The 20,442-nt window shown below is 39.8% G+C and overlaps 1 non-coding gene across 1 annotated transcript; it reads left to right on the plus strand.

The window, feature by feature from the left end:
* The first annotated feature begins 19,674 nt into the window (after window positions 1-19,674).
* Window positions 19,675-19,778, plus strand: LOC114672039 (small nucleolar RNA U13). The gene has a single exon (XR_003722238.1). It is a non-coding gene; the product is annotated as a small nucleolar RNA U13 (small nucleolar RNA).
* The last annotated feature ends 664 nt before the right edge of the window (window positions 19,779-20,442 follow it).

Consider the following 20,442-nt stretch of genomic DNA (forward strand, 5'->3'; position numbering starts at 1 on the left):
AAAATGTTTTTTCATTTGTTTGTGTCCTCTCTTATTTCCTTTAGAAGTGGTTTGTAGTTCTCCTTGAGGAGGTCCTTCACATCCCTTGTAAGTTGTATTCCTAGGTATTTTATTTTCTTTGTAGCAATTGTGAATGGGAGTTCACTCATGATTTGTCTCTCTGTTTGTCTATTATTGATGTATAGGAATGCTTGTGATTTTTGCACATTGATTTTTTGTCCTGAGACTGCTGAATTTGCTTATCATCTTAAGGTGTTTTGGGGCTGAGACAATGGGGTTTTCTAAATATACAATCATGTCATCTGCAAACAGAGACAAATTGACTTTCTCTCTTCCTATTTGAATATCCTTTATTTCTTTTTCTTGCCTGATTGCCCTGGCTAGAACTTCCAATACTATGTTGAATAGGAGTGGTGAGAGAGGGCATCCTTTCCTTGGGCAGGTTTCCAGCTTTTGCCCATTCAGTATGATATTGGTTATGGGTGTGTCATAAATAGCTCTTATTATTTTTAGATATGTTCCATCAATACCTAGTTTAAGTGTTTTAGCATGAAGGGCTGTTGAATTTTATCAAAGGCCTTTTATGCATCTATTGAGATAATCACGTGGTTTTTGTCATAAGGTGTAAGGAAGGGGTCCAGTTTAAATTTTCTGCATATGATTAGCCAGTTTTCCCAGCACCATTTATTAAATAGGGATTCCTTTCCCCATTGCTTGTTTTTGCCAGGTTTGTTGAAGAGCAGATGGTTGTAGATGTGTGGTGTTAGTCTACTCTGTAGACTAACACACATCTACAGAGAAAAGAGGTCTCTGTTCTTTTCCACTGGTCTATATGTCTATTTTGGTACCAGTACCATGCTGTTTTGGTTACTGTAGCCTTGTAGCACAGTTTGAAGTCAGGTAGCATGATGCCTCCAGTTTTGTTTTTTTGTTTTGTTTTGTTTTGTTTTTCACTTGGGATTGTCTTGGTTATAAGGGCTCTTTTTTGGTTCCACATGAAATTTAAATTTATGGGCTCTTTTTTGTTCCATGTGAAGTAGTTTTTAAAAATTCTTCAAAGAATGTCAGGGGTAGTTTGATGGGAATAGCATTGTATCTGTAAATTACTTCGGGCAGTATGGCCATTTTCACAACATTGATTCTTCTTATCCATAAGGATGGAATGTTTTCTATTTGTTTGTGTCCTCTCTTATTTCCTTGAGCAGTGGTTTGTAGTTCTACATGAAGAGGTGTTTATAGTATTCTCTGATGACAGTTTGTATTTCTGTGGGGTCAGTGGTGATATCCCCTTTATCATTTTTTATTGTGTCTATTTGATTATTTTCTCTTTTCTTCTTTATTAGTCTAGCTGATAGTCATCTATTGTGTTAATCTTTTCAAAACACCAGCTTCTGGATTTGTTGATTTTTTGAAGGATTTTTCATGTCTCTATCTACTTCAGTTCTGCTCTGATCTTAGTTAATTCTTGTCTTCTGCTAGCTTTTGGATTTGTTTGCTTCTCTAGTTCCTTTAACTGTGATCTTAGAGTGCTGATTTGAGATCTTGCTAGCTTTCTGATGTGGGAATTTAGTGCTATAAATTTCCCTCTTAACACTGCTTTATCTGTGTTCCAGAAATTCTGGTACCTTGTCTCTTTGTTCTCATTGGTTTCAAAGAACTTCTTGATTTCTGCCTTAACTTCATTATTTATCCAAAAGTCATTCAGGAGTAGGTTGTTCAGTTTTCATGTAGTTTTGTGATTATGAGTGAGTTTCTTAACCCTTATTGGGAGAACCCACTCCTGAAGTTTAACGTGGGTTCTTTTCTATTTCCTAAGTGTCTCGGCTGGGTTGAGAAATAAAGGGAAAGAGCACAAGAGAGAGAAATTTAGAGCTGGATGTCTGGGGGCAGGATCTGTGATGTTCCCAGAGCCATAAAACTAGCAAGTTTTTATTAGAGATTTTCGAAAGGGGAGAGAGTGCACGAATAGGGTGTGGGTCACAGAGATCACATACATCACAAGGTAATAAAATATCACAAAGCAAATGGAGGCAGGGCGAGATCACAGGATCACTGGATGAGGTGAAATTAAAATTGCTAATGAAGTTTCGGGCATGCATTGTTGTAAATAACATCTTATCAGGAAACAAGGTTTGAGAGCAGATAACCTGTCTGAACACAATTTATTAGGTGGGAATTTTCCTCCACTTAATAAGCCTGGGAGTGCTATAGGCAACCAGGGCTTATTTCATCCCTTTGGCTTCGACCATAAAAGACAGGACACCTTAAAAAGGGGCCATCTATAAGCCTACCTTCAGGGTGCATTCTCTTTCTCAGGGATGTTCCTTGCTGAGAAAAAGAATTCAGTGATATTTCTCCTATTGGCTTATGAAAGAGGAGAAATATAGCTCTGTTCCATCTGGCTCACTGGTGGCCAGTTCAAAGTTACCTCTCTTGTTCCCTGAACATCACTGTTATCCTGTTCTTTTTTTTAAGATGCCCAGATTTCATATTGTTCAAACACATATGCTGTACAAACAATTTGTGCAGTTGATACAATCACAGGATCCTGAAGCGACATTCATCCTCCTCAGCTTACAAAGAAGATGACGGGATTAAGAGATTAAAGACAGGCATAGGAAATCACAAGGATATTCATTGGGGAAGTGATAAGCGTCCATGAAATCTTCACGATTTATGTTCAGAGATTACAGTAAAGACAGGTGTAAGAAATTATAAAAGTATTAATTTGGGGAACTAATAAATGTCCATGAAGTCTTCACAATTTATGTTCTTGTGCTGCGGCTTCAGCTGGTCCCTCTGTTCGGGGTCCCTGACTTCCCACAACAAACCCTGAGTTTTAATTTGATTGCACTTTGGTCAGAGAGACTGTTATAATTTCAGTTTTTTGCATTTGCTGATGAGTGTTTTAGCTCCAATTATTAATTGATTTTAGAATAAATACCACGTGATACTGAGAAGAATGTATATTCTGTTGATTTGGGGTGGAGAGTTCTGTAGATGTCTATTAGGTCCACTTGATATGGGGCTGAGTTCATGTCCTGAATATCCTTGTTAATTTTTTGTCTCATTGATCTGTCTAATATTGGCAGTAGGGTGTTAAAATCTCCCACTATTATTGTCTGAGAGTCTAAGTCTCTTTGTAGGTCTTTAAGAACTTGTTTTATAAATCTGGGTGCTCCTGTATTAGGTGAATATATATTTAGGATAGTTAGTTCTTTTTGTTGAATTGATCCCTTTACTATTATGTAACGCTCTTCTTTGTCTTTTTTGATCTTTGTTGGTTTAAATTCTGTTTTGTCAGTGACTGGGATTGTAACTCCTGCTTTTTCTTTTTCTTTTTCTTTCTTTCTTTTTTTTTTTTTTTTTTTTTTTTTGCTTTCCATTCGCTTGGTAAATTTTCTTCCATCCCTTTATTTTGAGCCTATGTGTGTCTTTGCACATGAGATGGGTCTCTTGAATACAGCATATCAGTGGGTCTTGACTCTATCCAATTTGCCAATCTGTATCTTTTTATTGGGGCATTTAGTCCATTTACATTTAAGGTTAACATTTTTATGTGTGAATTTGATCCTGTCATCATGATGTTAGCTGGCTATTTTGCACATTAGTTGATGCAGTTTCTTTATAGCCTCTTTGATCTTTATATTTTGGTGTGTTTTTGTAGTGGCTGGTACTGGTTTTTCTTTTCTGTATTTAGTGCTTCCTTCAGGAGCTCTTGCAAGGTGGGCCTGGTGGTGATGAAATCCCTCAACATTTGCTTGTCTGAGAAGGATTTTATTTCTCCTTCACTTATGAAGCTTAGTTTGGCTGGATATGAAATTCTGGGTTGAAAATTCTTTTCTTTAAGAATGTTGAATATTGGCCCCTACTCTCTTCTGGCTTGTAGGGTTTCTGCTGAGAGATCTACTGTCAGTCTGATGGGCTTCCCTTTTTAGGTAGCCTTGCCTTTCTTCTTGGCTACCCTTAACATTTCTTCCTTCATTTTGACCTTGGAGAATCTGATGATTCTGTATCTTGGGGTTGATCTTCTCATGGAATATCTTAGTGGTGTTCTCTGTATTTTCTGAATTTGAATGTTGGCCTGTCTTGCTAGGCTGGGGAAGTTCTCCAGGACAATATCTTGAAGTGTGTTTTCCAACTAGGTTCCATTCTCTTCATCTCTTTCAGGTACTCCAGTCAATTGTAGGTTCAGTCTTTTCACATAGCCCTATATTTCTCAGAGGCTTTATTTGTTCCTTTTCATTCTTTTCTATCTATTCTTGTCAGCTTGCCTTATTTCAGCAAGATGGTCTTCAAACTCTAATATTCTTTCTTCTGCTTAATTGATTTGGCTATTGATACTTGTGTATGCTTCACAAAGTTCTAGTGCTGTGTTTTTCAGCTCCATCAGGTCATTTATGTTCCTCTCGAAACTGGTTATTCTAGTTGGCAGCTCCTGTAACCTTTTATCAAGGTCCTTAGCTTCTTTGCATTGGGTTAGAAACATGCTTCTTTAGCTCAGCAGAGTTTGTTATTACCCATCTTCTGAAGCCTACTTCTGTCAATTAATCCATCTCATCCTCCATCCAGTTCTGTGTCCTTGCTGGAGAGGTGTTGCAATCATTTGGAGGAGAACAGGCACTCTGACATTTCAGGTTTTCAGTGTTTTTGTTGCTGTTGTTGTTGTTGTTGTTGTTGATTCTTTCTCATCTTCATGAGTTTGTCTAGTTTTAATCTTTAAGGCTGCTAACCCTTGGATGAGATTTTTGTGGAAACTTTCTGTGTTGATGCTGTTGTTGCTTTCTGTTTGCTTTTCTTTCAATGGTCACATCCCTATTCTGTAGGGATGCTGTGGGGGTTCATTTCAGGCCCTATTCATCTGGTTCTGCCTGGAGATGTCACTCGAGGAGGCTGGAGAACAGCAAAGATGGGTGTCTGCTCCTTCCTCTGAGATGTCTGACCTCGAGGGCACTGACCTGATGCCAGTAGGTATGCTTCTGTATAGGGTGTCTGCCAACCCCTGTGGGAGGGTCTCACCCAGTTGGGTGGCACAGGGAGCAGGACCCATTTAACAAAGCACTTTGGCTGTCCCTTGGTGCGAGGAGTGTGCCACGCTGGGGGGAAACTCACTCATCTGAGCTGCCCAGATTCCTCAGAACAAGCAGGAGGAAAGACTAAGTCTGCTGGTCTGAGGAGAATATAGCCACTCCTCCCCCTAGGAGCTCAGGCCCAGGAATATCAGAGTTCTGTCCCTGAGCCCCTGGATGGAGTTGTTGGAGTTCCTGCAGGGAGGCACCCCAGTGAGGAGGGATGGATCAGGGTCAGGCCTAAAGAGGCACTCTGGTTGCAGTCTGCCACAGCCTGTGTGTTGGGCTGCGAGGAATACCTCCTAAGACCAAGGCTTCCAGCCTCCCTGGCTCCAGCCAGGGAAAAGCACAGCCTGGAGCTACAGTGATGGCTGCCACTCTTTCCCTAAGAGCTTAGTGTATTAGGCAGCTGGGAATCCCATTGTTGGCTGCTGCCCTTCCTCCAAGGAGCTCAGAAGGCTTAAGCAGTAGACAGCTGCCCCGCCCCCTCAGGAACTCAGCTGATTTAAGCAGTTTCTAGCTGCTTAAAGTTTTGATTCTTGTTCAGAATCTGCTCAGCTCCGTGGTTTTCTAGGCCCTGGTGGTGTGAGCTCACTAGTGGGATTTTCTGATCTGTGGGTTACACAGTTCCATGGGAAAAGCACAGTTTCCCATGTTGGATAGCACTCTCACTCACCACCTCCCTTGGCTGGGGGGTGGAAGCTCCCCTGTCCTGCGTGGCTCTCAGGTGGGCCACTGCACCACACTGCTCTTCCTTCCTTTCTATGGGTCACACCAGCTACCTAGTCAGTCCTGATGACAGAACCTGCATACCTTGGTGTGGATTTGCATGCTGTTTTGGTTCTTTTCAGTAGGAACGTCTCATCACCACTGCTTCTAGTTGGCCATCTTGACTGGAGTCATTCTTTCTATCTTAGAGGTTCTGATAGATTTGTAGTAGTATCTCACTGTGGCTTTAATTTGCATTTTCCTAAAGGCTAAAAACATAGAACATCTTTTCATGTGCTTATTTATCTTCTGTATTTGTTTTTTGATGAAATGTCTTTTCATGCCTTCTGCCCATTTTCTAATTGAATTGTTAGCTTTTTTACTATTAAATTTGGAGGACTTAAAAAATATATATTCTTGACATTAGTCCTTTGTTGGGCATATGGTTTTAAATATTTTTTTCTCCTCTATAGTTTGCATTCTTATCCACTGTTACAGGTTTTTTCTGATTCATTCTAATTTCTAGCCTCTTTCCTTCAGTGCTGTCTTCAGAGGTGTTTTAGTACAAGGAACTCCTAACATGAAAATCTTTGTAGGATTCCAGTAGAGTCTGGTAAAATTGTTTATAAAACTGGTAAAATTTACATAAATATCTGGATCCTAGCTTCTCCAAAAGAATCAGGTAATCAGGCAACACTGGTTTGCATTTATTTTGGTAACAGAACTCACTTTAGATAGGCCATAAAATCTCTGAGTTTTCACTTTCTTCACTTTTTCTTATTGGTTAATAACCAGACTGCTTTATTTACTTCTGTTAGAGTTTGTATATGGTTGGTTTGTCCCACCAAATCTTACATTGAAATTTGATACCAGTGGTTGGAGGTGGGACCTACTGGAAGATATTTGTGTCATTGGGGGTGGATCCCTAATGAATAGATTAATCCTCTCTCTGGGGAGGGATTGAGATTAATGGGTTCTCATACTATTAGTTCCCATGAGAGCTGGTTGTTAAAAAGAACCTAGAGGTTCCTTCTCTCTCTTACTTCCTCTCTTACCAGGTGATCTCTGTACACATTGGCTACCCTTTGCCTTCCACCATGAGCAAAAGCAGCCTGAGGCTTTTGCCAGATGCAGATGCCCAATCCTGAACTTTTCAGCCATCAAGAATTGTGAGCCAAATAAACCTTTTTTATTTATAAATTACCCAGCATTAAGCATTCTTTTATAGCAACATAAAATGGACTAAGATACTTTCTTTAGCTGCCTGGCTCTGGTAGGCATTAAGATTTTAACCACTGGCTGACATAATACAGTTTAAGTTATCTTGCATGATATGGCAGGCTGAATTATGCCCCCCAAAAATGCCTAAGTCCTTGTAAAACAAAAAGAAACTTCTAAGCCCCTCCCACCCTCACCGACCCCAACCATCGAATGGACTTCCTCCTCAGCCAGGGCACTCTTAAAATTTAACCCGAAAGACTGGTTCAAGCCATTACAGGAAGTGGGGGTCAGATACGCCTCAGTATACCTCTGGCATTAACATCAACACAGACCTTAAGTCTGATAAGTATTTACCATCTATTCTCTCTGAAGCCTGCTACCTGAAGGCTTCCTGTGCACACTAAGAACTTTAGTCTCTACAATTCTTTGTCTTAACCCAGACATTTTCTTTCTATTGATCCCAGGTCTTTATATAAACTCAACCAATTGCAAGCAGAAAATTTAAAAATCTACCTATAACCTGGAAGCCCCCTCCTAGCCCCTCACTTCAAATTGTCCCGCCTTTCTGAACTGGACCCATGTATTTCTTAAATGTATTTGATTGGAGTCTCATGTCTCCCTAACATGTATAAAACGAAGCTGCACCCCAGCCACCTTGGGCACATGTTCTCAGAACTTCCTGAGGGCTTTGTCACAGGCCATGGTCACTCATATTTGGCACAGAATAAATCTCTTCAAATATTTTACAGAATTTGCCTCTTTTTGTTGATACCCTGATTCTCTGAACCTGCAAATACGTTACTTTATATAGCAAAAGGGACTTTGTTGTGGGTGATTAAGTTAAGGATCTTGAGACAGGGAATTATCCTGGATTATCTGGATGGGCTTGATGTAATCACAGGGGTTCTTACAAAACAAGAGCAGAAGAGACAGAGTCAGAGAGGAGATGTGGACAGAAGCAGAGGCTGAAATTATGCACTTTGTAGACAAAGGTAGAGGCTGCAAGTCAAGGAATACAGATGGCCTCTAGAAACTGGAAAAGGCAAGAAAAGAGATTTCCCATAGAATCTCCAGAAGCAGTGCAGCTCTGCTGATACCTTGGTTTTAGCCTGTAAGATCTATTTTAAGTTTCTGACCTTCAGAATTGCAAGCTAATACGTCTGTGCTGTTTAAGCCTATAAGTGTATGGTAATTTGTTACAACAGCAACAGGAAACGAGCACTCATCGTTTAAGTTTATTTACTACCTGACTTCAACAAATCCCTTAATGCTCGTTTCTTTCCCCTTTGCTCCGTTCTCTGTATACCCTATAGTCTCCACATCAAATTACTCATCATTCCCCAGGACACCATGTTTTTCACATCTCCATGATTTTGTGTCATTCTTTTTGCCTAAAATTCTATCTCTCTCCATAAAACTTCTAGAAGAGAAAGGGGAAGTCTACTTTACTATTAGTAACTACTAAAGATGTTTCTACCACTTATAGTGCAGACAAGCTGAAGTTGATGAAAGGCACCACAGATCATTCCACAAGTTTCCTACCTGAGAAATACACCCTATTATAAGAGTCCCATTAACATACCCTAATTTGGAAGGATTCAGGCTGGAAAAGAAGGCAGTTCTCTGTGGATCGGGTGGGGAGTTCCTGGCTTGATGTCCTTTTAGCATTGTAGAATAACACTGGGAAGCCAAGGTGATGGGAGGTACAAAGGCAGGTATGGGCATGGCAATTGGAAAGGTGACAAATGGTGGGACCTCCTAAAGATGCAGCTTCTTTGTGCCTTTCTGTGCATCCCAGTTTTAGTATTTAGCATGCTATGCATTTGTAGTTAAAATCTAAAGCTAACTTAAGAGTTGAGACTGTAGTCAGCCAGGTTCAGCTTTGCTTGCGGCACTAGTAGTCCCAGAAAACAGAGCAGCTGTCTCCCAGTGGCACAGAAAGAACTGCTCTAGCTGACAGCAGTCGCATTTGCACTGACTCAACCAAGGCAGTGAGCACCTCCCACCACATGCCTATGAAGACGAGCTGCTCCCAGGCTGCTGGGCACCACTCAGTCTGATTCCTGGCTGGACTCACTGCCAAGTCTGCTGAACCACTTTGTTTTCCAAGATCTACAATTCCACCAGTATGATCAATTAATATTGCCAAGGCACCTGCCACAGTTGGCCATGGCTTCTGGGAATGGTAGTGACAACAGATACATAGGCAGGACACAAACCAAGCTTTGTGGGTAGTTCCCAGCATTTTACCAAAACTGCCTCTTTTGCTGCAGGGAGATATTTTCCATTTCAGATCTGGAACTTTCCATTCGAGATGCTCATCCTCTTTACTCCAGCCAGCCTCGTCTTCCACAGGCAGAAGCATTATCTTAGGCTTTCCCTTTACCCTCTTCTCATAATCCCTCTTTATGCAGCCCTTAAGTATGGCTTGTACAGCACAACAGAGCTTTCCTCTTAAGCCTGAGATCTTTCATGGCACCTCTTCCTCTGGCACGGCACTAGCAGGGCAGTAAGATTTCAGAATCTTGAAACCTGCTGCCACTGCTCGTCTGCTTGATTTGCATGACAACTAGAGAGTATTTTAAGATGCCGGCTCCTAGCGTTATTAATCCACCTAATATGTCTCTGAGGGACTAGGGGGCAATCTTGTAACTCCATGCTGGTTTTCCAACAGTGTTAGCATGGGCTTTTATCAGAGACTTTAGAATTTTCAATTGCTTCTATGTACCTACGTCCAGGATTTCTTCACCATAGTTAGTTCTTGTCACATGTTTAACCTGCTGTTTTCAGAGAATGATGAAATGTAATGAATTCTTTTAGAATCATATTGTTTAAGGAAAGGTAGAGGTGTGGAATGAAGAGAAAGCATTACAGATGCTCAAAAATCAGCCCCAGCTCTAAAGAGATAAGGCAGCTTGGATTTTCTGATACTCTCCTTGAACTTTCCAATCAGGAAACAGGCACTGGGAGAGAGAAACCACATTTTCCTCTCTTTTTCAAAACAAAATGTTGCCCAACAGGTTTGTGCTATTTCTGATATAAAGCCCGTGTGGGCTGTGTCATCCAATTATATCACTCTAAGATCTTTGTGATAGATTAATTTTCACTCCCAGTTGATGAAATTGTTGTCTTTTTTTCCTTTTATGTCTTCACAGGCTTTTTAGCAGAAAGTTGAAAAATGCCGCATTTGGGCCTGCTAGCCAGATTGCTTGCTAAATCAAAACTTCTAGATGTAACTTTCAAAAGTCTGTTTCGTTCTTTTTTTGGTCTATTCAGAGAAGCCCATTTTATGGATTGTAGAACAGGGCTAAGTGGAGGTGATTATTATGGAGAATGAGGAGCTGCATTCAGTCTTTAAAAAGCCTTGATTTGAATGGAAAGCTCAGAAACCCTAAGCTTTTACATTTCCGTACTTACTGGAGTCCTGGTGTCAATTTTTCTTTCCTTTGGATGACAGACATGTAATTTCTAGTTTATTGTGCCTTTACAATGCAATGCCTGATGCTTCATTAACAAACAAAACAACACATTGCATCTCGTGTCAGCTAATGACATCTTCTCTCCCAGTGTATGGCTTTCTTGAATACTCAGAAATTGTCTTAAAATTTGAGGAGTTTTCTTTTGAAATATTGCTGTCACTCTAACTCCCTATCACCCTTTTAGTCTTCATCTTTGGAAGAAAAATTTGCACTTGTTGCCACATTCTCACCTGCTCCCCGCCCCACAGGCCCCCAGCAATTTCCCCAACCTCTCCCCAGTCACTTCTTTGCTTACTGGATTCTGGGCCACCATCAGTCCACGGCAACTCATCTTGAAGGCCACCACTGAATTGCTAACAGCCAAATTCAGCCTCCAAACTTTTTCTTACCTGATTTCACCTCCTGCTTCATTTTTTTTTTCATTTTTTTAATAGGAAAAATGAATGTGAACAACTTTGAATTTTCTCAATCTGAAATCACCCATTCTTACTCCCTTCCCTGTTGAGTGAGCCTATCTGTTGTTCAAGTTCCGTTCTTGAGACCCTTTCATTTCCTCTAGAATCTTCCTCCATCAATAGCTTCTATAGTATATTCGGATTTCCCCTTTCTAGTGGCCACTTCCAAATTAGCCTATTAATGTGTTTGAGTATGTCTCATCTAACACACACAAACACACACACACACACTTTGTCCCTTGATCCTGCATCCTCCTTCAACTCTTAGATTATCTTTCCTTGAATAGCCAAATTGGTTAGCAAAACAGTTTCCACTTGCTATCTCCAAATTCTCACCTATCATTTTCTCTCAAAAGCTTCAAACAACTTTTTGTGGCATCTAATGGGATGTTTGTATAGTTTTCTTTTCTTATCTGATCAATGAATATCACGAATTATTTAAACAAAATGTTCATCAATCCTTGGAGTGTTTTTGTTTGTTTGTTTTAATTCAACCTGCTAACGTTTTATTTGGCAGTTTGCATGTCACAAAGATTTATCCCTGTTTTTTTCTAAGAGTTTTATAGGTTTAGCTCTTACATTTAGGTTTTTGGTTTTCAATTTATTCTTAAGTTAAACTTAGGAATTTATATTTAGAATCTAGACAGTGGTTCTGAAAGTACTGCTCCCACACCAGCAGCATCAGTACCTCCATAAACTTGTTAGAAACGCAACTTTTCATAGGAATGTTTTCACACTGTTGGTGGGAATGTAAATTAGTTCAACCATTGTTGAAGACAGTGTGATGATTCCTCAAAGACCTAGAACCGGAAATAACATTTGACCCAACAATCCCATTACTGGGTGTATACCCAAAGGAATATAAATCATTCTATTATAAAGATACATGCATACGTATGTTCATTGCAGCACTATTCACAATAGCAGACAGGGAATCAACCTAAATGTCCAACAAAGATAGAGACTGGATAAAGAAAATGTGGTACATATACTTTATGGAATACTATGCATTCATAAAAAGGAATGAGATCATGTCTTTTGCAGAAACATAGATGGAGCTGGAAACCATTATCTTCAGCAAACTAATGCATGAATAGGAAATCAAACACTGCATTTCCTCTCTTACAAGTGGGAGCTGAACAATGAGAACACATGGACACATGGAGGGAACAACACACACTGGGGCCTTTGGGGTGAGGGAGGTGAGGGAAGGGAGAGCATTGGGATGAAGAGCTAATGCAAGCGGGGCTTAATACCTAGGTGATGGGTTGATAGGTGCAGCAAACCACCATGGCACACGCCTACCTATATAACAAACCTGCATGTCCTGTGCATGTATCCTGGAACTTAAAATTAAATTAAATTAAATTTTAAAAAAAGAAATGCAACTTCTCAGGTTGTAACCCCAGAGCATTGAGTCAGAAACTCTGGGAATGGAGAACAGTGATAGTGGCAGGAGGCAGCCAAATGCCTGAAGCCAAACCTGAAACCAAGCTACAAGTCAAATTCACAGACTGAATTGAGAACCTGTCTTCCCATTTGGTGCACTTTCCTCTGAATGCTCCCTACCCTTCACCTATTTTACATACTTAACCTTCCCTAATTGGTTTTTTACACTGTCATGCCCACCTTTGAGTGGTGCCTTTGTTTTAAAATTTTTCACGTACTCACAAACCAATCAGCACACACTCCCCATTCTGAGCCCATAAAAGCCCTGGACCCAGACACACTGAGAGAGAAACCACCCGATTTCAGGTAAGGGACCACCCTCATGTTCACCCTCTGCTGAGAACTGTTTCATTGCTCAGTAAAATTCTTCTCCACCCTCCTCACTCTTCAATTGCCAGCGTGACCTCATTCTTCTTGGATGCAGTACAAGAACTTGGGACCTGGCGAATGCGGGTACAGAGAAGGCTGTAACAACTGTAGCCCTCTGCCCTCACCAGTGGAGGGCAACTGCCCCACATGACAGAAAGCAGTGGTGGGGATGAACCAACCCTGGAGCCATGAACCAGAGCAGGTTAAGGGGCTGACAGAGCTGTTAACATGCTGTTGTTCATCATGCTGCAGATGATGGGACTAAAAGAGCTAATTATCATGCTGTAACACCCCCTCTGAGGCTTCAGGGTCAAGGGCACCCCTGCCTGGGTGCCACTGTATTCCCCTTGTCTGGACACCAGAGTCCACTATGGGAGTGGCTTGTGACATGCCTGGTCCAGCCACAAGCACCACACAGAGCCCACCTCTGTGCCAGCACTTGGAGAGGCCAGCTGAACCCTGCACTCTCTTGCTCACACACCACCTCTCACCATGGGCTGAGTGTGCAGTTGCAGCCACTGTGGAATCTGCGCCAGAGTGCAGGTTGTACTCTGCCAAGCAGGCTGAGTGGATGGCGCATCTCCTGCAGTGAGCCAGGGCCTGAGTAAGGCCCAGACAGGGGCATTGCCAGCTGGAGGTCTCCACCTGAGAAAGAGACTGAGAAAAATCCTACATCAACACTAATTTGTGTTTTAACGAAACTTCCAGGAGGTTCTGATACACAGTCAAATTTGAGAAACATTTTACTAGAAATGCATGTTTTTCATCCAAAAACATCCATCACCTCCAAAGGTTTCTTCCTGCCCTCTTTATTTATTTATTATTGTGCTAAGAACACTTAATACAAAATTTAGCATTTTAGCAAAATTTTGCAATATAGTATTGTATACAAAATTATGCAAAAGTATCTATTATCTTTTGTGATAAGAACACAACATAAAATTTACTTTCTTAGCAAAAGTATGCAATACAGTATTGTTAATTGCAGACATTACACTTTTTCAAGTAGATCTCTAGGACCTATTCACCTTATACAAGGGACATCTTGTACCCTTGGACTACTGCCTCCTAATTTACCCCTCACCCCAGCCCCTGGGGACCACCACTTTACTCTCTGCTTCTATGAGTTTGACTATTTTAGATTCATCATATCAGTGATATCATGTAGTATTTGTTCTTCTGTGTCTGGCTAATTTCACTTAGCATAATGTCCTCCAGGTTCATCTGTGTTGTCATAAATAACAGGATTTCCTTCTTTTTAAGGCTGAATTATATTCCACTGTCTCAGTCTGTTTGAACTGTTATAACAAAATACTGTGTGGCTTATAAACAATGGGAATTTATTTCATTCAGTTCTGGAGTCAGGAAAGTTCAAGATCAAGGTGCCAGCAAATCTGATGCCTGGTAAGTGTCATTTTTTCACTGTAACCTCAGGAGAAGAAGGGCGATGAATTTCTCTGGGGTGTCTTTTATAGGGGCACTAATCCTACTAATCCAACTTATGAGGAGTCTGCCCTCATGATCTGATGACCTACCAAAGTTCCCACCTTCTAATATTTGATGGTTAGGATTTCAACCTATGAATTTTGAGGCACACAAACATTCAGACCATAGTGCCATAGACCAAAAGCACATATATTTATACACCAAATTTTCTTTATCCATTCATCTGTTGATGGACATTTAGACTGCTTCCATATCTTGGCTATTGTGAATAATGTGGGAATAAACAAGGGAATGCAGATGTCTTTTTAAAATCCTGACTTCAGTTCCTTTGGATGTATACCCAGAAGTGAAATTGCACGATTATATGGTAGTTCTATTTTTAATTTTTTGTAATTTTTTGAGGAACCTCCGTAGTGTTTTCCTTAGTGGCTACAACAATTTCCATTTCTACCAACAGTGTCCAAAGATTCTCTTTCCTCCATATCCTTACAAACACTTACTTTTTTATATATATATACATCTGTGTGTGTGTGTGTATGTGTGTGTATCTATAGTATCCATTCTAACAGGTGTAAGGTGAAATCTCATTGTGGAAAAATCATATTCAAATAGATGTTAAATAGACATTCATATACAGTTTACCCTTGAACCCATCCATATACAATTTACCCAGTTTACACGTTTGAACTGTGCAAGTCCACTTATACAGAGATTTTCTTCCACCCCTGCTACCCTTGAGCAAGACCAACACCTCTTCTTTCTCCTCCTCAGCCTACTCAATGTAAAGATGATAAGAATAAAGATCTTTATGATGATCCATTTCCCCTTAATGAATAGTAAATATATGTTCTCTTCCTTATGATTTTCTTAATAGCATTTTATTTTCTCTAGCTTACTTTATTGCAACAATAAAATATATAGTACATATAACATACAAAATATGTGCTAATTGACTATGTTATTCATAAGGCTTACAGTCAACAGTAGGCTATCAGTAGTTTAGTTTTAGGGGAGTCAAAAGTTATGTGTGAATTTGAGACTGCATGGGGGTAAGGCATTGCTAATCCCAGCATTGTTCAAGAGGCAGCTGTAATTTAATATTAGTTCTGGACAGAAATTTTTTAGAAATAGGATGATAATTTTGTTTGTTTAATGTGAGAAACATGCACACACTATCATAAAATTCCAGGGGATTCCCATTAAAGAGAAGTAGAGAAGAAGGATAACCACTGTGACAACTATGGTTTAACAGTGTTCTGAAAGTTTTAGGAAAAACAAGCCATGGAAATGAATTAAGTTGGATAACTATTGGAAATGACACAACAAAGGTATGATTTCCTTGTGATCTTTGCCTAGAAAACCAAAGGAAATGAACTAAGAAAAATTTACTAAGATAATGAGTTAAAAATGGCATATACAACATTAAAGATTTTGTATATATTCAACAATACAGAACATATAATTGTAAAAAGAGCCTACTGACAAAAATAATTGAAATATGCAGGATTAAACTTAATTTGAAATATTCAGAACCAACTGAAATAAAGCTCCAGAAGTAACAAAAATAGACAATTTAATAAAAATAGATACCATGCTTCTGGATACAGAATACTCAATATCATAAAAGTTGTCTACAAATAAACGTGTACATTTGATAGAATTAGTAATGGGAAGGTGTACAATACTGAGATGCTAAAGTTCATGTGGGTAAATAGGCAATAATAGTTTATAAATTTTTTAAAACAAAACTGGAACAGGGATCTATAATACTAGATATTAACGCATATACATTTTCAATAATTAAGAGTGGAGGCTTTGACTTGCAATTCTGATGGGGTAGCTTGCTATAGAACAATGCTCCTGCCAAGAAAACAAGAAAAACCAGATAAAACACAAAAACCATCTGTTTGAAGGCATTGATGAGCTGCCAAGAAAAAAGAAGATAATGGAGTGATATCTTTAAGTGCTGAAAGAAAGTAACTAGAATCCTATAGTGTTAAGCAAATAATGCTGTGGAGCGGAAGAACTGAATAAAGCAAATAATGTCCATACAGAGACCATTTCCCCCTTGCAAGCTTCCCTCACTAGAATTATGATCCCAAAGGCCTTTGGATTCAACTTTTATTTAGGTCTGATCCTTAGGGTGGAGTAAAAGGGAGACAGACAGCAGAAGGCTTTAGTGTTGCTTCTGTGCCTTACCCCTAGAAACCAAATTTCCTTTCCCCTGCTCCTAGTTTTTGTTCTTTTTCTTTCTAACCCCAGTTGGGATACAGGGAAGACTACAGTTCCCAGGGTTGTGGCCATGCTCTATGCAGAAACATCTCTAGAGAATCAGGGCAATTCTGCTGTCTTGTAGAGCTACTTCCTTAATTCTTGTCTCTGTTTTTGTATATCCCCCTGGGATAAGTAACATGGGGACTTCAGTAGCTCAGTCTTTGGAATCACCTGCTAAGTATTCTTAAATGGATCAGAGGGTGTGACTTATCTTTACCCAACTTTTGACGTAAGAATTCACTCAGTATTCCACTTTCCATCTTAAATGGGGTTCAGTGATTCTGATTAGCCAAGGCGACAAATTATGCATCAAAAGATGCTATCGCCCTAATTGTACAGTGCCAAGCATACGCTATGCCTCACATGGCTGCTTCTTTCAAAAATGGCCTCTCCATCTCTTCCCAGGCAAACCTCCTCACTCCTCACTAAAGATGAATCAAGAGCAATCTTTTCCCTTCTCTCTTCATTCCACCTGCATGGGAGGCTACTTCTTCTGGACAGTCAGAAGTTTTTTTTTTATCATTATACTTTTGTTCTCAAAGAGATTAATTTGTCTTGCTATTTCAAAGCTCTCTCTTAATTACTTTCTTTTTAAGAAAACTATATTTAAAGAAGATATTTTTGGCTTGAAACAATAATGCCTCTTTAAGCTGCTTAGACATGTGCATTTACTCTTTGAATCAACAATCTCAATTCTAAGAATCTATCCCAAATAGACACTTGCAAAAGTATAAAAACATGCATGCACATGGCTATTCTTTAAAGCATTTTTTTAGATAGGAAAAGAATGGAAATGACACAAATGTCTATCAATAGGTGATTGCTTGACTATTGAGAAGGAATTTAATGTAGGGAAATTGCTACAAAGGAATTAGAAGAGATAAAGAGCAAATGAGTTGGTAGGGAAACCCAGAGATAACAACATCAAGCAGCCCTACCATCTCTAGGGCCAGAATGACAAAAGGAAAAGCTGGTATAACAGCTAGGGCTTTCCAGTGAGACTGGAACCTTATAGGAGATGTGGCCAGAGACACAGCCCAAAGCAGAGGAGAGAGAAACCTGCTTCTTGCCTCTGTGCCTCTGTGCCTCTGTCTCCTACACTGTCTAACTCTACCTACCAAGGAAGGCTGGTTTGCAGAGGTCAGATCAAGAAAAGCTGGGGAAGGCAGAGGATGCAAATGAGACACTCAGATTCAGTTTCTACTAACTGCTTTTTCCCCCCCTGACTTGGATATGAGTCCCATTTCTTTGTGTATCCCAAAACGTTGTTTATTGAAAATTAGAGCCGGGCGCTGTGGCTCACATCTGTAATCTCACCACTTTGGGAGGCCAAGGCCGGCGGATCACCTGAGGTCAGGAGTTCGAGACAAGCCATGACCAACACGGAGAAACCTCATCTCTACTAAAAATACAAAATTACCCAGGCGTGGTGGCACATGCCTATAATCCCAGCTACTCAGGAGGCTGAGGCAGGAGAATCTCATTGCAGCCTGGACAACAAGAGCAAAACTCTGTCTCAAAAAAAAAAAAAAAGAAAGAAAGAAAAAGAAAGAAAGATAATTTAGACACTTTGATAATACAGCAACTCTGGGTCATGGTTTTCTTTCCTGACATTTGTTTTTGTTGTTTTGTTTGTTGAGTAGCTTGCCTGGGCCAAATCTGTGAAACTGGTTTTCCCAATGGCTGCTTATGTCTCTGTTCCTTTTTTTTTTTTAAGTTATTGTTGTTTTTATGTTGGACTTATGAGGGGTCTTTCTTCTTTCTGTGTAGCATAGTGGTCAGCCAATGATTGGGCAGATGCTATACTCAAAACACTTGAGCCAATAAGGTTTCTGTTCTCTGTTGATGGATTTCTATGCAGGAAGAGTACAAACTTCAGGCTGTTTTCAATTTTCCTCCAGATTTTTCTTCCCACCAGGCTCTTTTGCACATCTTCTCTGTGTGTGCAACCTCAGTGTTGGCCAGTAGTTTGTAGAGGGGCTTGGACCATCTTGGTCTCTGTCATGGATATGTATAGCCTTAGCTGATACTATGCTTGTCCCAACAAAAACCTCAGATTAGAAAAATCACTGGTCGATTCCACTGACTCTTTGCCAAGACTGTCACTTTTACTGACATTGCTGCATGGGCATGGCCCACCTCTCCAAATCAAGTGTTCCCAGTATGACCATGGTAGCAAACTTCTAGTTGTCACAGCCTGTTCCGCTCTCACAAAACATCTATGTCAGCCAGGCTGGCAGGAGCTTTCGAGTTGTCCCAGTACAAAATGCCCTAAGCTCCCACTAATATTCACAATGCCACAGGTTTTCAAGCATAAAAGCTTCTCCAATTGGCTCTGCCTTTGGCAGATTCCAAGAGCATAGACATAGTTGTTTTTGTCATTTTTGCTTAGCTTGGCAGTTGCTTTTGGGGAGAGGATTTGCTAACCTTCTTACTAAGCCACACCCTGAAGTTCTGCTTCATTCATCTAATAAATATCTATTTCATACATTCTTGTAAAAGGTATTTTTCTGGGCATTGAGATTCCTTAATAAATAATACATACCTAGTTCCTGTTCTTATGGAGCTTATGCTTTTACAAGGGAGATGACAAGTGACCATATAATCATTATTTAATTACAAACGTAGTGAGTGCTACAATGGCAAAGCGCTTAGACTTCTGTTTTTGTTTCATGTCTTATTGAATCAGCCATAATTTCTAGAAAATCATTACCATAACTTTGTAATAGCAGTGATGCATGTAATTTTCTTTTTTTCTTTTTTTTTTTTTTTTTGAGACGGAGTCTCGCTTTGTCACCCAGGCTGGAGTGCAGTGGCCGGATCTCAGCTCACTGCAAGCTCCGCCTCCCGGGTTTACGCCATTCTCCTGCCTCAGCCTCCCGAGTAGCTGGGACTACAGGCGCCCACCACCTCGCCCGGCTAGTTTTTTGTATTTTTAGTAGAGACGGGGTTTCACCATATTAGCCAGGATGGTCTCGATCTCCTGACCTCGTGATCCGCCCGTCTCGGCCTCCCAAAGTGCTGGGATTACAGGCTTGAGCCACCGCGCCCGGCCGATGCATGTAATTTTCATGTTTCTGATTTTGATAGACAGGCTTCTAATGTGTAACCACTAAGATAAATGTTTTTTGAGATCATGTTGAAGAATTACATATTTATTCCTAGTTTTCTAGTATGTTTTCCCCTCAAAAAAATTATGTTGAGATCCTTTTGTGATTTGTAAACTTGATGATTAGGATTTTATGCTTAGGCGTGAGATGTGCCTCCCTCATATCTTGTTATGACATTTGTACATTACCCATCTGATTCGAGAAAAATAAAGAAGAAAAAAATTATGTTGAAAGTTATCAGATGCTTTTTCAGCATCTTTTAAGATTTTTATATAAGTTTTCTTATTAGGCTCGTTTGTTTCACATTTCATGTATTGAGATATTCTAATAACAAAGTACTTTGCAGGATTACAGTAAAATAAACTAGATGGAGATGGTGATCATTTAAATTTACCTGAATTTCATTGGCTTGTACTTTGTTTAGTATTTTATTGAAAGTGAGCTGGGCCACTATTTTGGTCCTATCATTTTCCAGTTTTTAATGATTTTTAATATTTTTCTGTGATCTGCAATTGTTCATGTAAATGTGTGACAATTTAAACAAAAAGAAGGGAAAGAAATTTGGTAATTTATAATATTATATTAGTTATAGGGCAGGAATACTACCTAGGCCCCAGACCCACAAAACCAAAATGTTTTACTAATGTATCTTGAAGAACTTTTTAAAAGATTATCCAGTTTATAATTTTAAGTTCTCTAGCCTTAAAAATATATAAACCTATGTCATAAGAAGTTAATCTGACTGGCTTTTATTTAGTACTTTGAATTTAGTTCTAAATCATAACAATGACATCTCCTCAGGATAAGAAAGATGGAGAAGTCCCACTAGGAAGAGAACTGTGAATTCCATGGCACCAGTAAG

The sequence above is a fragment of the Macaca mulatta genome, chromosome 13, assembly GCF_049350105.2.
Source record: "Macaca mulatta isolate MMU2019108-1 chromosome 13, T2T-MMU8v2.0, whole genome shotgun sequence".
Classification (NCBI taxonomy): Eukaryota; Metazoa; Chordata; class Mammalia; order Primates; family Cercopithecidae; genus Macaca; species Macaca mulatta.